The sequence below is a fragment of the Eumetopias jubatus genome, unplaced genomic scaffold, assembly GCF_037043125.1.
Source record: "Eumetopias jubatus isolate StellerSeaLion01/CBP00866 unplaced genomic scaffold, mEumJub1_p1.0 scaffold_1, whole genome shotgun sequence".
Classification (NCBI taxonomy): domain Eukaryota; kingdom Metazoa; phylum Chordata; class Mammalia; order Carnivora; family Otariidae; genus Eumetopias; species Eumetopias jubatus.
In genome coordinates this window covers 22,534,127-22,555,895 of record NW_028274807.1, presented here as the reverse complement: position 1 = coordinate 22,555,895, position 21,769 = coordinate 22,534,127, and the positions used below count along the sequence as shown (strand labels likewise).

Here is a 21,769-nt window from a genome sequence, read left to right as displayed (position 1 = left end):
TGTTCCACAAAAGGAAAATGAGTACATAAATGTCCAAACATCATGTGGTTAATAATGGTGAATTTAAAAACAATTACTGACCTATTTTGATAAGCCTGAGTTATTGTTACAGAGCAGAAAGAATAATATTCAATAGAGCAAGCATTTCCAAATTGCCCTAATTACAGTAAAACTTTAATTTGGTCTAACTACATTATTTATATTATTTTATAAATTTTCATTTTTTTGTAAAAGTGTTCACTTTGGATTTTTGTATCCTCCATTCTTTTGAAAGTAATCTTACTTTTGTTGGTGTTTTGATTTCACATAAATAATTATGTGTTGTTAGAAACAAATAACTAATAAATATGTTTACATTTTCCTAGTAAATGTTATGTACTTAAATTTGTAAAGATCTTGGTAAAGTCAAAAATTAATTTTACTATTTTTGATGATAGATGTTCAGGTGTGAATTATAACACTTGTGAAAATATCGTGTTATACAAAATTTAAATTATTTCAAAAGACAAAAATATAAAGTTAAAACTGTCTTATAATATCCAAATGTAACAATTTAAATGTTATTCTTCATCGTTTGGACACATACTCATTTGGAATATAAAAGGACCATAAGATGTATGTAGCACTGGCAGTATTCTTTTCAGTTGCATGAGACTATTTTTCTTCTTTGCTTTCAGTTCATTAGTTACTGCTTTCACAAGAGCGAGAATTGCACTTTAGGAATTTAAAAGGATCTCCTATGATTACCTAATCAAACTCTCAGAGAAAGGACCTTACAAAACTTCTATGATGTTAGCTTCTTTCTTAAGGAAGGAAATGTATTAGTTCATTCCATTTAGAAAGACGCTTGCTGCTAGAGTACTTTTCTTCCATAGTTAATTTCCCTCCATTCTCTGTTGTAATAGCCTTTCCACATCTCAGCCCACTAGTGGAACTGGAAAATAGCTTATTAAGATGATGTGACCCTTTTAGTAACTTTGCATGTGTAAAGAAAGTTGCCATGATACGCATAGCTTTCTTCCTTGTAGACTTAATGGTACTAATGTTTTACTCTACTAGAACCTTTTAAATCTTATTGCTCATCTAGTGGTGTGTTCTTCAACCCATCTGGAAATTGTGATAAAGAAATGCTCTGGGAGTTTTAAAATAGGGTTTTAAGCCAAGCCTTTGCACATAGAAGCTGTATAGCAAATGAAAGCTATAAACCACACTCCTTCAATCTTTAGCAGTGCCCAGGAATTCTGTCAGAATGAAATTACAGGTTAGAAATACAATTCAATATCAGGCAGCGCTTATGGTGGTCTGAATCAGAGGCAGAAATATCCTGTAGGCCTCAAACATTTTGTGGTTACATTTGAAATGTCTCTACCTAGATGGGGTTAAAGCTAGCAAGGTCACAACCTTAGAATCAATGATCAGTTTAGTGAGGTCTGTTTAGTACTGCTCACCGTGCTTGACCCCTATGCCTCATTCCCTGTGGCCCACCCCTCCTCTTCTCATCAGCTCTCAGATCTTTCAGGTGGATTTGACCTCTTCCCTCACTAGACTTGCAGTTTTCACTTAATTTTTCCTTTCTTTATGCTACTCAGATCTTGATGTTTATTTACCAATATATGGCAGAAAATAATAGATGTGGAAAGATGCAAAACACCTCAATACAGAAACAGTTACATGTTCAAAACTAATCAGAAATGGCATGAAATAAGCAAATTGGTGACTAGATGCCAGGCGCTCAGAATCGCTGACATGAGGCCAAGATTAATTACCAACAGCAGTTTCACCAAAACTAGAAAGCCATAGCATTGACATTCTCTTCTCCTTGCATTATTTTTTATTATATTTGTTATTATAGTTATTTTTTGTCCTTCATATTTGAGGAACCACATAAGGACTAACATTGTGACATTATTGGTACTTTAGAATACACTTGTTCTTTTCTTAACTTATCACCACGACTCCTCTGAGTAGTGCTAACCTGTTGCCACTTACACATTAGTCTGAACTCATGTATTCAAGAAGCAGGGACCATACAAGTACCAGAGATAAAAGCAAAGCAAATGTGTCAACCATTATTACACAAACAAGTCAGATGAAGAAATTGGACACCAGTAAAAAAAGACATTAAAACTGAGTAAATTTTTTTCTCATAAAAAATAATACTCTACACTTCCTTCCCAAAACCTGTGGGTAAAAATTAGTAAGCTGAAGTAAGATCACAACAGGTGGCACCCTGAAGAACCAAGTGTGGGGTCTAAAGGCAATAATTAATACTCAATTTTTCTATTTGATAATTTTTTATCTCCTATCCCAGCTTTTCCATAATTATATAAAATGATTTTTAGATTTTAATCAAAATAAAACTTTGTGCATAATTTTTATTTATTTATTTTTTATATTTATTCATTTAATTATAATTAGTTTTTATTGTTATATTAGTACAGTACATCAGTAGTTTTTGATGCAGTGTTCCATGATTCATTGTTTGTGTATAACACCCAGTGCTCCATGCAGTATATATCCTCCTTAATACCCATCACCGGGCTAACCCATCCCCCCCAACACTCTCCCCTTTCAAACCCTCAGTTTGTTTCTAAAAGTCCATAGTCTCTCATGGTTCCTCTCTCTCTCTCTGATTCCCCCCCTCATTTTCCCTTCCTTCTCCTGACATCCTCCATACTATTTCTTATGTTCCACAAATAAGTGAGACCATATGATAATTGACTTTCTCTGCTTGACTTATTTCACTTACCAGTTCCATCCATGTTGATGGAAAATTGGGTATTCATCCTTTCTGATGGCTGAGTAATATTCCATTGTATAGATGGACCACATCTTCTTTACTGATTCATCTGTTGAAGGGCATCTCGGCTCTTTCCACAGTTTGGCTGTTGTGGACAAGGCTGCTATGAACCCTGGGGTGCATATGGCCCTTCTTTTCACTACATCTGTGTCTTTGGGGTAAATACCCAGTAGTGCAATTGCTGGGTCATAGGGTAGCTCTATTTTTAAATTTTTGAGGAACCTCTGCACTGTTTTCCAAAGTGGCTGTACCAACTGGCATTCCCACCAACAGTGTAAGAGGGTTCCCCTTTCTCCACAACCTCTCCAACGCTTGTTGTTTCTTGTCTTGTCAATTTTTGCCATTCTAACTGGTGTAAGATGGTATCTCAATGTGGTTTTGATTTGAATTTCCCTGATGGCTAATGATGTTGAACATTTTTTCATGTGTCTGTTAGCCATTTGTATGTCTTCTTTGGAGAAGTGTCTGTTCATGTCTTCTGCCCATTTTTTGACTTGATTATTTGTTTTTTGGGTGTTGCGTTTGAGAAGTTCTTTATAGATCTTGGATACCAGCCCTTTATCTGTAGCGTCACTTGCAAATATCTTCTTCCATTCTGTGGGTTGTCTCTTTGTTTTGTTGACTGTTTCCTTTGTTGTGCAGAAGCTTATCTTGATAAAGTCCTAGAAGCTCATTTTCACTTTTGTTTCCCTTGCTTTTGGAGATGTGTTTTGAAAGAAGTTGCTGTGGCCATACCACCTGCAAGCATATGTCTAAGACACTTATACTGGTTCACTGAAAACACACTTTATAGAACCTTCTTTATTCATTCATGCATTCATCTGTTTATTCAATAATTATTTCACAATTGTTACTCACTATATAGTAGAGACTTGACATATAAAAATAAGACATAGCCTCTTATATATGACAGATAGACACAGAAAGATAAACAGAGAGGCAGATAGCTAGGTATTTAAAAAACTGATGGATAGATACTATGGTATGTTAGATATCATATAATATATGTAAGAATGTGGGAATTAACAGCAAATTCTTTTTTTTAAGATTTATTTATTTATTTGAGAGAGAGAGAGAACAGGGGGGATGGGCAGAGGGAGTGAAAGAGAATCTAAAGCAGACTCCCCATTGAGTGCAGAGCCTGACATGGGGCTTAATCTCAGGACCCAGATTTCACGACCTGAGTCAAAATCAAGAGTTGGCCACTTAACTGACTGAGGCATGCAGGTGCCCTGCAAATTCTTTTAACAAAGAGAATGGTGATCTATTCTAACATTCATCCTATATTCATAGCATCAGGGAATCCAACTCAGAAATACATTTTAAAGTGGGACTTGAGACATTCCACTTATGGTTAGGTTACAGAAGGCCATGGATAACCTTCACTCATATAGAAACAATAAGAAAACACAATGTCATAAAAAGAAATCATACTTGCTGTTAAAGCCATAATAACTATTCGTGGGCACAAATAAATTAAAAGAACTAAATACTAATAGGAGATGCCCTTCCTAGGTGAATAGGGGCATGAGACACTTTTACATGTGTGTCCAGTTGCTGAGGTTGAGATCAAAACAGATACAAGAACCAAGCAGCCCAAGAAAACATTTGAAATAATAGTCATAATTTAACCAAGTCTCGGCTGGCATGTTGCGTTGGAATCTAAAGGAATCCCAAGTATGTTTTTAATTCTTTCAACAAGTAATTTTTTGGGGGGAATTATCTGATTAAGCAGAGATTGGGATTAGTTTGGGAAAAATGAAAAGAGATCATGTGTTCTAAAATTCAGTTAGGGTCAATAAAAAGGAGATAAATAAATTTAGGAACAAATACAAAAGCAATGGATGACAAGAAAAAAAGAAGATGTGAACCCAAAATTTCATTTAACCAAGAAAAAGATTTTTAACAACTGTTAAATAAATAGGTTTTCAGATGAAAATCTTAAATAATTTGTTGCCAGCCTATCCACATTACAAGAAAAACCTAAAGGAAGTCCTCCAGTTTAAGGGAATACATTGAATGGTATAAGACAGAATGAAAATATGTGTGGGCATAAATAAAAGTTCATTTTATTATGTATCTATTCATCTTCATTTTATGTAAAGGATTATTGGTGGTTTAAAGCAAGACAATGATAATATATTATGAAATTTATAACATGTACAATTAAAATATATGACAGCATGAGCATATAGGTTGAGTGGAATACCCACCCACCTTATTGGAGTAGTATAATACTATTTGAATGTGTATATTGATTTCTTATAGGTGAATATTATAATCTCAAGAGAATCTAGCAAAAATACTCACAGAAATACATGGGAAAAGAATTTGCTATACAGTTGAGACTCTTCTAGGAGAGCTTCTACCCAGATAATGGTTCAGCATGGGGAGGCAGAGCCCAAACGTGAGCCAGGCATCCATGCATGAGAGCTCTCCAGTGTGGTGTGTCACAGCCTGAGTAGTTTCAGAAGGGTACACACATGGAGTCAAGACAGCATGGCTGTAGGATGTTAGAGCCAAAGCAGTGAGAGGGGGTATACTTGAGGGGCATAGCTCAGGGTCTAAGCCTAAGCAGAGTGGGGAGAGCACTGGTGTAGCATCAGTTTAAGGAAATGACCTTTCCAAAATGTCAGCCTTAGGCAAGATGTGCAGAGCATCTATACCAACAGACTAATAACTTTGGGTGAGTAGTTAAACCCCCAGGAGGATGAGGAGATTTTCATGGAAGGCCTGGTGTGAGGTATTGGCAACTGAGCAGAGTGAGTAGGGAGTCAGAGTATAAACAGTGATAAAATAATCTGCTCAAGGAGGAGGGTGGAGGCCGAAGTATATTGATTACATGCAGTGGGATTGATCAAATGAGTAAATTTATTAAAAATCATCGGGTCATATTTCTCACTGGGAATATGAAGAAGAAAAATACAATGAACCCTTTGTCTTTCTTTAGACTTAAAAGCACTGATATGGATTCATATTTTTTTACATAAAGACATTAATTTTTTAAAAAATATTCATTTGGGGCACCTGGGCGGCTCATTTGGTTAAGCGACTGCCTTCAGCTCAGGTCATGATCCCAGGGTCCTGTGATCGAGCCCCGCATCGGGCTCTGGGCTCGGCCAGAAGCCTGCTTCTCCCTCTCCCTCTCCCCCTGCTTGTGTTCCCTCTCACACTGTTTCTCTCTCTCTGTGTCAATTAAATAAGTAAATAAAATCTTAAAAAAAAATTCATTTGAGAAAGAACAAGCAAGGGGAGGAGCAGAGGGAGAGGGAGAAGCAGACTCCCAGCTAAGCAGGGAGCCCAATGTGGGGCTCAATCCCAGGACCCTGAGATCAGGACCTGAGCCAAAAGCAGAGGCCTAATTGACTGCACCACCCAGGTACCCTAAAATAAAGACATTATTTTTAGAGCAGTTTTAGGTTCACAGAAAATTGAAAGATAGTTATAGAGATTTCCCTTATACTCCCTGCCTCCACACATGCATAGCCCCCCTCATTATCAACATTCCCCAAGAAACTGGAGCATTTATTAGAGATGATGGATCTACATTGTCACATCACAATTACTCAAAGTCCATAGTTTACCTTAGGGTTCATTGTGATGTACATTCTATAGATCTGGAAAAATATAATGATATGTATGAATATTTTCACTGTCCTAAAACTCTACTGAGCTCCACTTATTCATTCTTTCCAATTCCTGACAACCACTGCCATAGTTTTACTTTTGCCAGAATGTCATACAGTTGGAATTATACAGCATGTAGTCTCCTCAAATTGATTTCTTTCACTTAACAATGTTCAATATTTGTCCATGTCTCTTCATGGATTGGTCACTCATTACTTTTTAGCCTGAAATAATTTTCCATTGTTTGGATGAGCCACAGTTTATTTATCCATTAAGCTACTAAAGGATATCTTGGTTGCTTCCAAGTTTGGGCAATTATAAGTACAACTGCTATAAACAAATATTTGCAGGTTTTTGTGTGAATATAGGTTTTCAACTCCTTTGGGTAAATATCAAGGTATATAATTTCTGGATCATATGATGAGTGTTTTTTTTAAGTCTTTTAAGAAACTCTCAAACTGTCGTTCAGAGTGGCTATGTAAGTTATTATTAAGAAAATTAACAGGAGGGCGCCTGGGTGGCTCAGTCGTTAGGCATCTGCCTTTGGCTCAGGTCATGATCCCAGGGTCCTGGGATGGAGCCCCGCATCGGGCTCCCTGCTCCGCGGGAAGCCTGCTTCTCCCTCTCCCACTCCCCCTGCTTGTGTTCCCTCTCTCTCTCTGTGTCTCTCTGTCAAATAAATAAATAAAATCTTAAAAAAAAAAGAAAATTAAGAGGAGTAGGATTTGAGAATTAGAAAGTAGTAATGTAGTAATGTTAACTTCTAAATCTTGATGTTGGAAATACACACTAAATTTGGGGGGTAATAGGTCATTACTTGTGATGATTTCTTTGAGTCAAGTTGTTTAAGCCAAACTGTTAAGATGGAAGGGAAGGCTGCAATCACTCTGTAGCCAACACATGCCTTTTCCCAGTCGTTCAATCAAACACAGGTTTAGGGTACTGATAAAGAATTTTGCAATATGAAGTCTGTAATTAGTTGACTTTAATCTAGGGAGATAATCCCTTTCTAACTATCTGTAGACAAAAGCTTGAAACCTGCCCATGGAATTCTAGCCTGCCCATGACTTCTCTTCCCTGCTCACCTGCCTGGTGGATTTCAGACAACTAGGCAACCTACAAAATCACAAAGCAAATTCCTTATAGTGTATTTCCCAATATCTTTATCCTCTACTGGTTCTGCTTCTGTGGTTGTACTCTGGATGATACATTACTGGTTCAAATGGTTCAGGAAAAAAAGTTTTAGTATACTTACTAATTTTCTGTAAATTTTGATTGTTTGAAAAATATTAAGGAAAGCCAATAAAAAGTTAAAATGGCATAGTAAACAGAAATTAAAAGGAGAAATTTGTTGGGTGAAGAATGCAGAATGGCAATGTCAGGCAAAGGAAAACATATGTAGAAAGGGGCAATAATAAAATAAATTGTGTAACTAATGACAGGAGAGCTGTTTATTATGCCTAGGGTGTAGTTTTCATGAGGTATGTGGGCAAAACAGAAAATGAAACCTGAGAGCATGGCTGGGACCAGATGGTGAGGAACATTTTATGTCTTGCAATGGTATTTGTAATGCAATCCAGGAACAAAATTGAGTTAAAGAAGACAGGTAATTACTATTGTGGTATAGTCTATTTGCAGAAAATATCTCCATAATGGGGGCGCCTGGGTGGCTCAGTTGTTAAATGTCTGCCTTCGGCTCAGGTCATGATCCCAGGGTCCTGGGATCGAGCCCTGCATCAGGCTCCCCACTCTGTGGGAAGCCTGTTTCTCCCTCTCCCACTCCCCCTACTTGTGTTACCTCTCTCACTGTGTCTCTCTCTGTCAAAAAATAAATATAATAAAAAAAACTATCTAAAAAATATCTCCGTAATGGATGTGGCCGGGGAGAGAGGGGTAAGGTGGGCAGGGGTAAAGAATAGTCATTCAGGATTGTAGAAAGAAATTTAATATTGTTAACAGGATAGTGCATAATCCTACTCAGGGGACAATAAAAGGTACACTTAGACAGTGACAAAGGAGTTACCAATAAAAGGGTCAATTTGAGATGGTTTCAGCTGAATGTAAAGACTGATGCACAAGGAAGTGATAGAAACAAATGAATCAATGTATCTCCCAAAGCTTCAGCTTGAAAGTAACTAACTGATTATGCCATAGATGGAGTAGTGAATTGCAGAAAAGAACAGAATCCAACCAGGATAAATAGTTTAGTTTAGGGCATATTTCACTTGTGTTACATGAGTGGTCATAATTTAACAATGTATACAGTATTTTAATATATATATATATTTGAATTGTTAGAAAGCCTTAAAATTTGGGTATCATGAGGATGGTGACATACTATTGGACAGCATGAAAATAATTGGAATCAAAGGAAGAAATGGTATTTTTATTTATTTTATTTATTTTTTTAAAGATTTTATTTATTTTTTTGACAGGGAGAGACACAGTGAGAGAGGAAACACAAGCAGGTGTGTGAGAGAGGGTAAACAGTCTTCCCGCAGAACAGGGAGTCCAATGAGGGACTCAATCCCAGGACCCCGAGATCATGACCTGAGCCAAAGGCAGATGCTTAATGACTGAGCCACCCAGGCACCCCGAAATGGTATTTTTACACAAGAGGAGAGAAAGTTCCAAATGTTTTTCCAAAATTCTGTCTGATCATAACTTAAATCAGTTATCATCATCTATCCTAACAGACATGGGGGGAGAAGGTATAAAAGCAAAGACTTGAAAACAATGATAATCTTATCCATGCACTCCTTTAGAATAATTTTTCTAAATGTTTTCAATCATAAATATACTTAAGCATGATATCTGTGTACAGGTAATCAAGAGGTGATTATTTCTCTATTTGATATATCTGTAAATGAAGTATTCATGCATATTTTAGGTAAAATTTACTTGAAAGCCTGGGAATATTTTTCTGCTCACTCTTTTGCAATTAAATATGCAAAACTTGTTTCTCTTGGTCTCTAGGATTCTTTACTCTTTGCCATTTTGTGACATTTTGAAAATAGTATACCAAGTAGAAAAGGCATGATCTGCCCTTTAGAAAACAATGGCAGAAAATGGTTATTTTTTCAAGGCTGAACAAATGACTTGAAATGGATGAAACCTGTTCTAAGAGAAGGCAATATATCATAAGTCACAAAACAGTAATCTAATTGGTTTCGGGATGGTTCATTTTTACTGATTTTTTTCATAAATGCTATTTTTTCCTAGAATATGGTAACTTTTTCATGCAAAATTCTTAAGTAATCTGCACATTACTTGGAGCTAATGCAGGGTCCTATCTCTGTTTCAGAGTGAGAGCATGTGACTGGCGTCTGCAGTGGAAAAGGAATTTTAACTAGCCTTTCTGTTTACATTTTGAAAGAAATTATCGGTAAGTATGTGATAGTTCAGGAAACAGAAATTCACAAGGGGCTTATTTGGATTTAGAGTAACCGTTGGGTTTATTTTGACCTTATTTCTCCTTTATACAATGTGGATCTAAGCGTTACGTTTTCAATGGGCTGACGAACTATAACATAACTGATTGTTGAATTAAGATAAAATGAGATGATGTATGTAAAACACTCAGACATAGATGATCTTTTTATTATTGTCACAGCTTCCACACTTTGGAAAACAGCCTGGTCGGTGTCAATACCAATTACAGTGATAGTTGATTCAGTCTCCCACCTGCTCAATTGTAATGTTCAGACCATAATCCAATTTACTTCAAGATGTTGTAATAATAAATTGCAGTTTTAGATATGAAAATACTTAGAATATATTCAGCACTTGTCACATACTATATTTTTGTTCATTTCTAAGTACCCTGAATTTGGATTACTTTGTATGCACCTAGATGTTAGAGTCAATGAAATGATGTATTTCTGAAACTCATGGTAATCTAATTCAAAAAGTCTTTTAAACATGAATGACTATTTAGCCATAGAATATGATTATAATTAAGGGTAAGTTGATGTTAATATATTTGTAATTCTTGTGGTCAAATAAAAGGGTAAATTGATATTGAATTAATATCCTGTTTTCCCAGTTTTTGAGGGCAAACATCACTAATCATGATTCTAAAGTTGTTAGCTATTTGTTTCTCATTGACAGTTGTATCTACCATACAGAAAGTGGTCAACTTTTGCTGAAATATAAAATACCTTGTGTGACATGCCTATGTAATTCTCTAGGATACATTTATAACATTTTCTGTAGGCCACATTTACAACACTTTAAAAAATATGGCCTTTACTCTTTGTCATGTAATTTGAATTATATGGAAAGTTGTTTTTCTTTTTTTTTGAGATTTTATTTATTTATTTGACAGAGAGAGAGAGACAGCGAGAGAGGGAACACAAGCAAGGGGGAGTGGGAGAGGGAGAAGGAGGCTTCCTGCCAAGCAGGGAGCCCAATGCGGGGCTTGATCCCAGGACCCTGAGCTCTTGACCTGAGCCGAAGTTCAGGTCAACTGAGCCAACTGAGCCACCCAGGCGCCCCTGGAAAATTGTTTTTCTAACAGTATTCCAGATTCTGGAATTGAGGATTGTCTGTATCTCCAACATTTTCATAATTAAAATAACTATCTTAGGGCTGCCTGGGTGGCTCAGTCAGTTAAGCGACCAACTCTTGGTTTGGGCTCAGGTCCTGATCTCAACGTCATGAGATCTAGCCCAGCATTGGACTCCGGGCTTAGCTCAGAGTCCACTTGGGACTCTCTCTCCCTCTCCTTCTGCCCCTACCCCCTGCTCTCTCTCTCTCTCAAATAAATAGATAAATCTTTAAATAAATACATACATACATACATAAAATAACTTTATTTTGTTTAATTGGACTTCAAATGAAATGCTATCAATCTGTACCTAGTAAATTTCTCCATACTTTATTTTTTGCATGTTAGCCATTCTTGCGTCAATATCCTCAAATTTGGATAGAACTGGCATTAGTCATTAATTAACATCCTACAGTTTTTGTCATTTACATAACACTTTCAAATGGATGAGTAAAATACTCAAAAATAATGTTTAAATATGTTATATTTCAAATGATATGATAAATTTGTTTGAATATCAATTTTATTAGATAGGTTGGTAAAGCATTATTATTCTATGTTATAGGTGGGTCTTGAGACACCAAGTAGTTGGGGTACTTGTATAACAATATCAAAATAATAAGTGGAAGAGTTAAGGTATATAATTCTGATTCAATGAATTTATAAAGATATGGCATAAAATCATACTGTAATTTTGCAATACTACATTCTACCGATCTTAAAAAACATATGCTTTTGTGAAATAAGTATTAATTTTTAGATGTATCAGCTCTAACAGAATTTAAAATGGGATGGGAACACTACCAGTGAATTTTTCACAGTAAAAAACAAGTAGCTTATTACTCAACATTCTTAATATATGTTTAATCAAGAAGACATGATCTATGATTGTAATTGTGCACTTGAATCCAGAAAAGAGTTGAGATGTGTGATTTGATGAAAGCTGTTCAAAAACTTTTTTGTAAGAAATAACATTTATTGTATCAAAGGAATACATAAGTACTTATCATCAGAAACCCTTGTTTTATCCCTAGCCCTCACCCACCCTCAGGATTGTTACATCTGTAATTTTAACAATAAATTTGAATGTCTATTTTTTAATCTTTCAGATTAGCACATACCTATTCACTTTCTGCTATGAAAGGTAAGTATGCAACTAACTGAAATCTCCATTGTTTATCTCATATACCCATAGCATAGTTTGATATTTACATCATTATATATAGTTTCCAGCTGCATGCCTTTATGATTTGTATCACAATTTTGTGCAATATATATTTATTTATGAGTTTTAGATAATGATGTTTCTTAGGAAAAGTAAAGATATTAGCCTCCATTCCTCCATGCTGTCATTCTCTTCTCTTTTTGTATAAGTTTTCATATTCACAGTTATATTCTGTTCTATAGCTATCACTGTTTTCCGGTTCTTAGCTATAGTTTATTCTAAAAAAAACCTGAAATTCACTTATTTTATCATAACAGTGTATATATAATTCACTACATAGCTAAAGGAACATTAGTCTACTATTCCAACTCATGAACCATTCAAAAGAAAATGTTCTTAGCATAACAAATAATGATAGTCTCAGTATTTTTGAAGTAGTATTTTTTATGCTATTTTGGGCTTTTATTTCTTTTTTCTTTTTCTTCAGAAGTCTTATATCTAGATACTACTCTAAACATTTGTAACTTCTAAAATTTCTACATGTATGTATTTGTTTTTCTAAATATTCCTTATTTAGAGTGTATTGTCTTTCATGGCTCTGGATTTAAACTTTCAACTCAAGTTCTATATCTGATTTACTTATAAGCTTGGATTTGCACAAAGTATTTACTTGACTTGTGCTTGTATTTTAATTTTTGTATCAGTAGAACATATAAACCATTGCCTATCTGATAAGTTCCTTGTGAGAAATTAGTGAATGCATACATATAAAACTTTAAAAAAGTAATTTGAATAAAATCAATATATTTTTATAATTATAATTCCAAGCTTTCTAATAAAGACTTTTTGTATTTTTGTCCTATCTTTTTTGTTGTTGTTGTTATTACTCTTTTTTAGTTCTTTGAAAAAAAAATTTTCCCCCTGGAGTCTCTTTTTTTAAAGATTTTATTTATTTATTTGAGAGAGAGAGAGAGAGAAACAGCATGAGAGGGGAGAAGGTCAGAGGGAGAAGCAAGCGCCCCGCTGAGCCGGGAGCCCAATGTGGGACTCGATCCTGGGACTCCAGGATCATGACCTGAGCCGAAGGCAGTCACTTAACCAACTGAGCCACCCAGGCGCCCTTGTTTTTTTTTTTTTTTTTTCCTTTCTGAATTGGTGATTTTCCTTAGTGGTATGCTTTGATTCCCTTTGCCTTTTTTGTATCTACTGTAGGTTTTTGCGTTGTGGCTATTGTGAGGCTTACATAAAACATATTATAGATATTAACAGTCTATTTTGAGATGATAAATTTGATCATATACAAACACTCTACTCTTTTACTAGCCACCCATATTTTGTTTTTGATGTCACAATTTAGCCTTTTTTTTGTGTTGTACATCCATTAACAAATTATTGTAGTTCAAGTTATTTCAATATTGTTGTCCTTTAACCTTTATATAGAGTAAATGATCTTCACCATATTAAAATATTAAGAGTATTCTAAATTTGACTATGTACAAACCTTTACCAGTGTGTTTTGTACTTTGATGTTTTCTTTTTACTAACTGGTGTCATTTCATTTCAGCTAGAAAAACTTTCATTTTTTCTTGTAAGGAGGTCTAGTGTTGATGAATTTTCTTAGCTTTTGTTTCTCTGGGAAAGTCTTTATTTCTCTTTCATTTCTGAAAGACAACTTTACTAAGTAAAGTAGACTTGGTCGGCAGTTTTCTTTTCTTTCAGTATTTTAAATATATCCTCTCACTCTCTCCAACCCACAAGGTATTGCTGAAAAAAATCTGCTGATAGTCTTATGTAAGCTCCATTGTATGTGAGGTATTTTTTTCTCCTGATGCTTTAAAAATTATCTCTTTGTCTTTGATTTTAGACAGTTCTACTATAATGGTATTAGAGAAGAGTTTTGGGTTTGAATTTTGGGGAGACTTGTACACTTTATGAGCATGATGTTCACATCTCTCCCCAGATTTGGGAAGTTCTCAGCCATTATTTCTATGTATAAGCTTTGTGCTCCAGAATTTCTATTTTCTTTAAGTTTTTATTTAAATTCCAGTTAGCTTGGTGTTTGGTTCTTTTATTTTTTTATAATTTCTATTTAACTCTTAAACTTCTCAATTTGGGACACCTGGATGACTCATTGGGTTAAACGTCCAACTCTTGATTTTGGCTCAGGTCAGGATCTTAGGGTCATGGGATTGAGATCTGTATCTGGCTCCATGATCAGTGGGTAGTCTGCTTGAGATTCTCTCCCCCTCCTCCTGCCCTCCCCCCTCACACACTCCCTCTCTCTAAAATAAATGAAGAAACATTTAAAACAAAAAATAAATTTATCCTTTTGTTTGTGTGTTGTTTACCTGATTTTATTGAATTGTCTCTTTTTTCTTGTAGTTTACTAAGTTTCCTTAAGACAATTATTTTGAATCACAGATTTCCATTTCTTCGTGGTCATTTCTTTGGTGATACCTGTTATGTTTCTATAATTTTTCATGTTACTTGAAATTCTGCATTGCTGCCTTCACATTTGAAGAAGCAGTAAACTTCTCAGGTGTCTACTGACTAGACTTTGGGAGAGAAATATACTTCAGCCTTAATAGAGATCTTGAGGCATTTTTCCAACATTTTTATATGGATATACCAGCTCCACATTTCTTGTTTCTCATAGAGGGAACTCTTAAGATTGTATGCTTTCTCTCAATCCAGCAAAGCCAGGCCAAATGCAAACAGCCTCCTGTTTGCTTGCTTTCCTTAAGGGAAGTGCGGAATACTCATCTGTTTGTGTTCTTCCAATTTGGCAGTTGGGCTGGCTTTCTGGGAATGGTCACTAGCAGTCTGCAAAAGCTCAGTTTCAATGTCATTGGAGGCATGCGCCAGTAGCTGGCCCTGGATTAAGGGTGGGGTGTATGCAGGTGAGGCCTGTAGAGCATCGACAGTACCCATGGGCTAATTTGGAAATCTGCAAAGGAGACATCCCAAGTAGCTCATGGGCAGTCTTCCTGATAGGGTTCGTGACATGGGTAGTAAGATCTATGTCATTTTGATGTCCTCCAGCCCTCCAGGAGTGCTGGCTGCTACTCTCCCAGTTGCTCCCCATCCTCCAGTCATGCAGCAAACCTCAGTTTTCTGGTTTAGGAGAGAAAGAAGTGTATTTCTTTGGTGTCATCCCACACATAAAGGGAAATCCAGCATTCACTCATATATTCTCATCTATATAGTGTTGTGCTTCTATTGGAATTAAAAAAAAAAACTTAATGTTGGGGGGCCTCGGTAGCTCAGTCAGATAAATGTCCAGCTCTTGGTTTCAGTTCAGGTCATGATTTCAGAGTCCTGGGATAGAGCCCAGTGTTGGCTCCATGCTCAGTGGGAAGTCTACTTGAGGATTCTTTCCTTCTTCCTCTGCCCCTCCCCTTGTTTGTGCATCTCATTCTCCTTAAAATAAATAAATAAATCTTAAAAAAAACACTTTAGTACTTAATGCTGGAAATATTGCATAAGTTAATGAATAAATTGCAATTATTTATGTCTATATTATATATTTATTTATTGTTACAATGATATATATTCCGTTCAAATAACGATTTAGGGATTAATGCAAGGATATAGCAATGGTATTAATGTAGAACAATAAATAGTATTTACAAAGGAAGAGAATGGGAAAATGTGTGCAAATGATGTTAAGAGACAGAAGTCAAACATCAAATATTAATGGTGATGAATTATTACTTTATAAGTGAGATACACATGAGTTTTATTCTACAGTTTTGTGACAGTGAAAATAATGACTTTTACCACAAAAATGATCAATTATTTCCTTTTTATGCTTTGAACCTTCCAGAAGAAAGAAGAACGATATATTTAATAGCATACATTAATTACACACTCCACAACTATAATTAATGGGTGTCAAAAAACTTTGTCACTGAATAAAATTGTTAAAAAGTCAAAGTTTATCTTCAGTGCACCAGAATTTTAATTTCTTTGTTATAAAGGAAAGTTTTCAGTTCAGGATCAGCTGCATTTGGAGTCTTTCTTGTTCTCTTATATTCTTTATTTCCTATTTCCTCATAAAAAATCTTCTCTGAAGTCATTTTCCTTATTGGTTGTAAGTTATCATGGTTCAAATAGCTATAATTCTCAGGGGTTGTTGGATTTGAATGGGTGTAAAAAATGGTTGGTAAAACAAAAGCTTTTAAACTAGAGAAATGAAATAATTATAGAATTCAAGTGTCATGAAACTGCTTAGGTGAAATAGAAAGGTGAAGTTTATTTTTCAATCATAAAATCAGATTCCGTAAATTATTATACAATTCTTTTAAAAAAATATGGTCTTTTAGATAAAAGATATTTTCTACATGTAGTCAAATAAATTCACATAGTATATTGAATTACTGCTTATTGAGATTTTGGCTAAAATTATTCTGAATCTTGAGATCTGTTTCAAAAAAATTGGCATCTTTAAAATACAACATCTCAATCCATGAATGATTCCACTTCTTAAAATAATGTTTCCAATTTTCAGTGTACACATTTTCTACAGATATTGTTAGATATGTGTTTGGATATTAGATATTTTGTACTTCAGAACCATCTCCTTTGTGGAAAAGAAGGGAGATTGAATGGTGAACAGCCCTGAATTAATATCAAGTTTTAACAGCACAGCCATGGTAGGTGTACAACACTGAGAATGAGCAAACGCCCAGTATACACCCTACATCCTTGCTGTTCAATAGAAGTATACTGCAAACCACATATACAATTTTAAATGTTCCAGATATTCACTTAAGAAATTAAAAAGCAGCAACTAAAATGAATTTTAATTATGTTTGATTTAACCAATATGTACAAAATATTATCATTTCAACATGAAATAATATAAAATTATTAAGTTAATTTACATTCTTTACTTCATACTTTGTCTTTAAAATCAATTATATATTTTACACTTAAAGTATGTTTCAGTTCTGATTAGCAATGTTTAAATCTCTCACTAACTCCTTTTCACTAGTAGTCACTGTATTGGACAGCATAGTTATTTACTTGTGGAGGTCATCAGTAATTGCCTAGAGACATAATGGAGTATGATTAACAAGTATATTCTCTTTACTTTCCTCCCCGAGTGAAATTACTATCGATGTTAATCAGTCAGAATTACCCAACATGTTGGGAATGTGTTAGTGTTTTACAAAATTAAAATAGCATTATCTTTCTTGATTTAAAATTTGTGTAACTGCTTAATAGAAAAAAATTAAAACAATACAAAAATATGAAGACAAAGTTAAAATAAGTGAATATCCATAAACCAAAGATAACCAGTTAACTGTTGTTAATATTTTGGTCAATATCCTTTCTGATGTCATCGTGTGGAAAAAAATAAACTATTCATGTATTTAATTTCCAATATTACGTATGTAAAATACATGAATTTATGAATATTTACATATTTTCACATTTTTCCAAACACAGCTTCTGGAACAGAGAACATTCTAAATGATTTAAAATAAGCGCCATCAGTAATTTAGTGGAATGAGGTGATCTATCTAATTTCATAAATTGTTGCTCATCCCATTAATGAGGGAAAAATGCCATTGAAATAATAAGTGCTTAAATCAAAGCAATAAAGGACAAATTGTTAGTAAAACCCCCTCTCAGTGGATATTTCACTTGGTGTCTTGAAATGTTTGACCTTTCCCAAATCGGTCCCTATACACATACTATCTCACTTAGATTATTGTTCCAAAAATTAATAGAAGTTAACTATATGAGAATGAAGCTTCCACGGGGGCTGTACTTCATCTTTTTTCTTTTTCCTGTGTTGTATCCTCCTGTAGATATTGCTTACGTATAGGAAGGAAATAAAAAGGGGCTACAGCAGTAGAAACAAGTATGCCAAAACTAAAATTACTTTTCATCAGGGCACTTCCATGAATTTTCTAAAGCATTTGCAAAGCTGCAAATTTGGCAAATATCTGGCAAGCAAACTTAATGATATGAGTCTGTACTTGACTGCAGTTAAAATGCAGATACAGCTTGCATCTAACAGAATGAGATGAAGTTCCTATTTTCCTGGAAAATATAATTTGCCAAGTATAAACTTCATGTTCTATAGAGCTGCCACAGCTTTCCAATGAATATGTCACATTAATTAAAGTGGAAAAAAATTGTGCAACTTTGAAAAATGTTTTTCCAACTTGACTGGATAAATGCTGGAGTTAATGAGGTCAGGTGTGCCTCCAATCCCATGCAAGACTGCTGTCATCGCATCAGAGGAAAATGCTATCTACATGCTATAGGTCATGTTTCTGATCGACTATCGCACAAATGCATGTCTTTGGTTACTAAGCTGACAATGAGAAGGGGAATTGATAAGGAAGCAGAATAAAAGTTTGAGTTGTTTTTAAGTTGGTTACCTAGAAGTTTAGATTTATAGAAGCCTCAAAACAAAACTAAACAGCCATAAAAACAAATAAGCCACTGCCACTATCACCAACAATAAAAACACCTGTTCTGTGAATCATAATATTCTGTTAATCAAATTCTCTAATGTTCTTGTGCAATTCCGGCTACATGATCTAGCCCTGTGCTACTCATGGTGTGGTCACTCGAGTGAGTCAATTTTCAATCTGTCATCTGTTTGTGATAAAATAAGTACAAATAGTAAGAATAAACATTTAGAACATTTTTAGTAGTATAATAGTCATTTATGGCCACAGGATCCAATATTTTTTTTTAATGGAGTCTGGGTTGTATATTTATGGTTTTCGGTTTAATTTTCCTAGTTACTTGTTTTATTGTATGCGACACATGTAGAATTAGAAATTAACAGGTATAGCTCTTCCACCCAGACAGTTTGAGAAGCATTTGTCTAGGCCACTGTCTTGAAAAACTCTGTTGACAGACTAGGTCAAGACCTCAAATTTATCATGACACCAACCTGTCAGCAGATAGGTGGTATATCTAGGAAAGGGTACAGGTTGCTTAAAAGTCAGGCATGCTGGTTTAATCAATTGATTTATTCCTTAACTTCAATTTTTCATCTTGTCCCCTGATGGATTTCATGTTTGTCTCAAGCTTAATGAGAGTCTCTCATTACCTATGATGTAGGCCTATATGAGAATATAATTGAAATGAAGCTTATTTGCATAGGTTTCAAATATTTCTCTTTCTTGGTCCTCTACATACTTCATGAGAATATTTGATCTGCAAGTGAAATAATTTGGTCTACACATTTTAATGTTACAGAACTAAGTGATGACATTGATCTCATTCTTAATTCCACATTTAGAAAGCTGTTAGTTTGCTCATAAACATACACTCAGAACAAAGGAAAGCATATTTTATTTAGCAGCTATCAAGGCAATCTAGAATAGTTCCCAAATATGTCACCACAGGGCTCTCCTCTGTTAACTAGTAATTTACAGAGTGCTTAATTTTAAGAAATTATAAGGAATAAAAACATTCCTTACTATTTAAGTGTTGTATTATTCTCTAATACCGAACCACTTAAACAACAACAACAACAACAACAACAGGGGCTCCTGGGTGACTCAGATGGTTATGTCCAACTCTTAATTTCGGCTCAGGTCATGATCTCAGGGTTGCGAGATGAAGACCTGCATCAGGCTTACACACCGGGCAGGGAGCCTGCTTAAGATTCTCTTTCCCTCTCACTCCACCCCTCTCTGTCTCTCTCAAAAATTTAATTAATTAATTTTAATTTAATTAAAAGACTTAGTTTGTTATCTTGTTTATTTGAGATTCTTTCATTAACCACTTATGTGGTCAATAAAACAATATATATGTTTTCATAATACTAGCCATGTATTTATTCAAAAATATTTTTCAGATACAGTGCTGAAATTAGGGATCTTATGCAAGTAAAATATTTATAACTACATGTACTAGTGAAACAATCTAAAAAAAATTTACATTTATTTTCTTTTTGATTTTCTCAGTAATGTAGAAAGATAGTCTAAATAAAAACATATAGCTTTGCACTGTGGCAGTATCATAGCCAATGAGGTTTATCTTAGGTGTAATTATTGCTAATTCAAAATTAATAAAAATATACAGATTAATATATAAACTATTTTTCAGAAACAATAATAAATTTTATTTGGTAAGATATTAATAAATAATACTTTTTATCATTTTAATCATCATCACTGTTTAGAACATAGAATGAAAATTTCCAGGTAGTCCTACTATAAAATAAATTTCATTATTAGTAACTTTAACATTAATAATTTACTTGTTTTATTTACTTTTTTCAATTGCAAATTCTATCACTGACATGGGAAAACATATTTGTTTTCTAATTCTACTTATATCATATTTTTGTATGAATATTCTCAATAATCAGAGTTATTTTTCTAATTAATAGGCTTTTATTAATATCTTCAGCTGTACATAATTTTTATATTTTTAAATTCAAAATACAGAATAATCTAAATCCCTACATTTCCTTACTCTCTTCATGAACCAAGTTATATGCTATTATGAAAAATAAAATAATACAAATTATTGAAAAGTAGAAAAATATGAGTAGCTGATGATTTCCTAAAGTTGATAAAATTTAAAAACACTACAATTTTGATAGACCATGAGTCAGTAAACTGTAGATATGTGCATTTATCAATAAAATAAATATATTTATATATAACATATTGGGAATCCAGTCAAAATCAAATTCTTATTTTTTCTTAGTCTAGAAAGAAACTCTCACCCACGAAAACAACATAGGTGGTTGTGAAAGGCAGTGCAAGGAAATCCTTCCTCTTATCTGTAAACTACAACAGCATTTCTTTTGAAGTTTTGACTTACAAGTTCTATCTTCTGAGTATCATGGCTGTACGTATAAAATGTATGTTTTCTATTGTGCTTTATATCACAGTAAAAGATTTACATTAGAAAATAGTAAAATTAATTACTTATTTTAAGTCTTGTAGTTCAACTTTATTAGTAGTATGATCAGTACTGGTAGTAATATCAATAATAATAGACTGGTAACAATATTGACAAAAATATTAGTGATAGTAACAGCTAAGAACTAAGTGTTACTCTGTGACTGGGACCATCCTAAGCTTTTTCAGTTTATTGTCACTTTTAATCCAAGAACAATATATAAAACACCTTATCATAGAAGGAGAAGCTATAATATATTTGAAGGGATACAGCTAGAATTAACTTCATGGAGACTGGCAAACCCAAAGAAAAAGATCCGTATTGTCTAGACATGGTTGGTTTGGTTAAGACTGGGTAGTAAGAATATTCTGAGACTCTGAAAGGTTATGCAGATCATGAACAACAGATCTAGTATTAGGATTCAAGTCTCATGATCAAAAGTCAGTATGTTTGGGGTGTCTGGGTGTCTGAGTTGGTTAAGCTTCTGACTCTTGATCTCAGCTCAGGTTTTGATCTCAGGATCATGAATTCAAGTTCCATGGCTGGGCCTAGAGCCTACTTAAGCAAACAAACAAGCAAACAAAATCAATGTGTTTAAATCTTCAGTACATTTTCAAGTGGTTCTCAGAGATGGGAGTGTGTGCAGTGCTAATAGTCTTAATTTTAAATCACATTACCTTGATTTGAATTTTGGTCACACTGTTTTGTATTCAGTAGTATGGTATTGGATAAATTA

At 34.3% G+C, this 21,769-nt stretch overlaps 1 pseudogene; it reads left to right on the top strand.

Moving 5' to 3' along the window:
- Nucleotides 1–20,117: 20,117 nt before the first annotated feature.
- On the top strand, nucleotides 20,118–20,229 carry LOC114219485 (U4 spliceosomal RNA; annotated as a pseudogene).
- The last annotated feature ends 1,540 nt before the right edge of the window (nucleotides 20,230–21,769 follow it).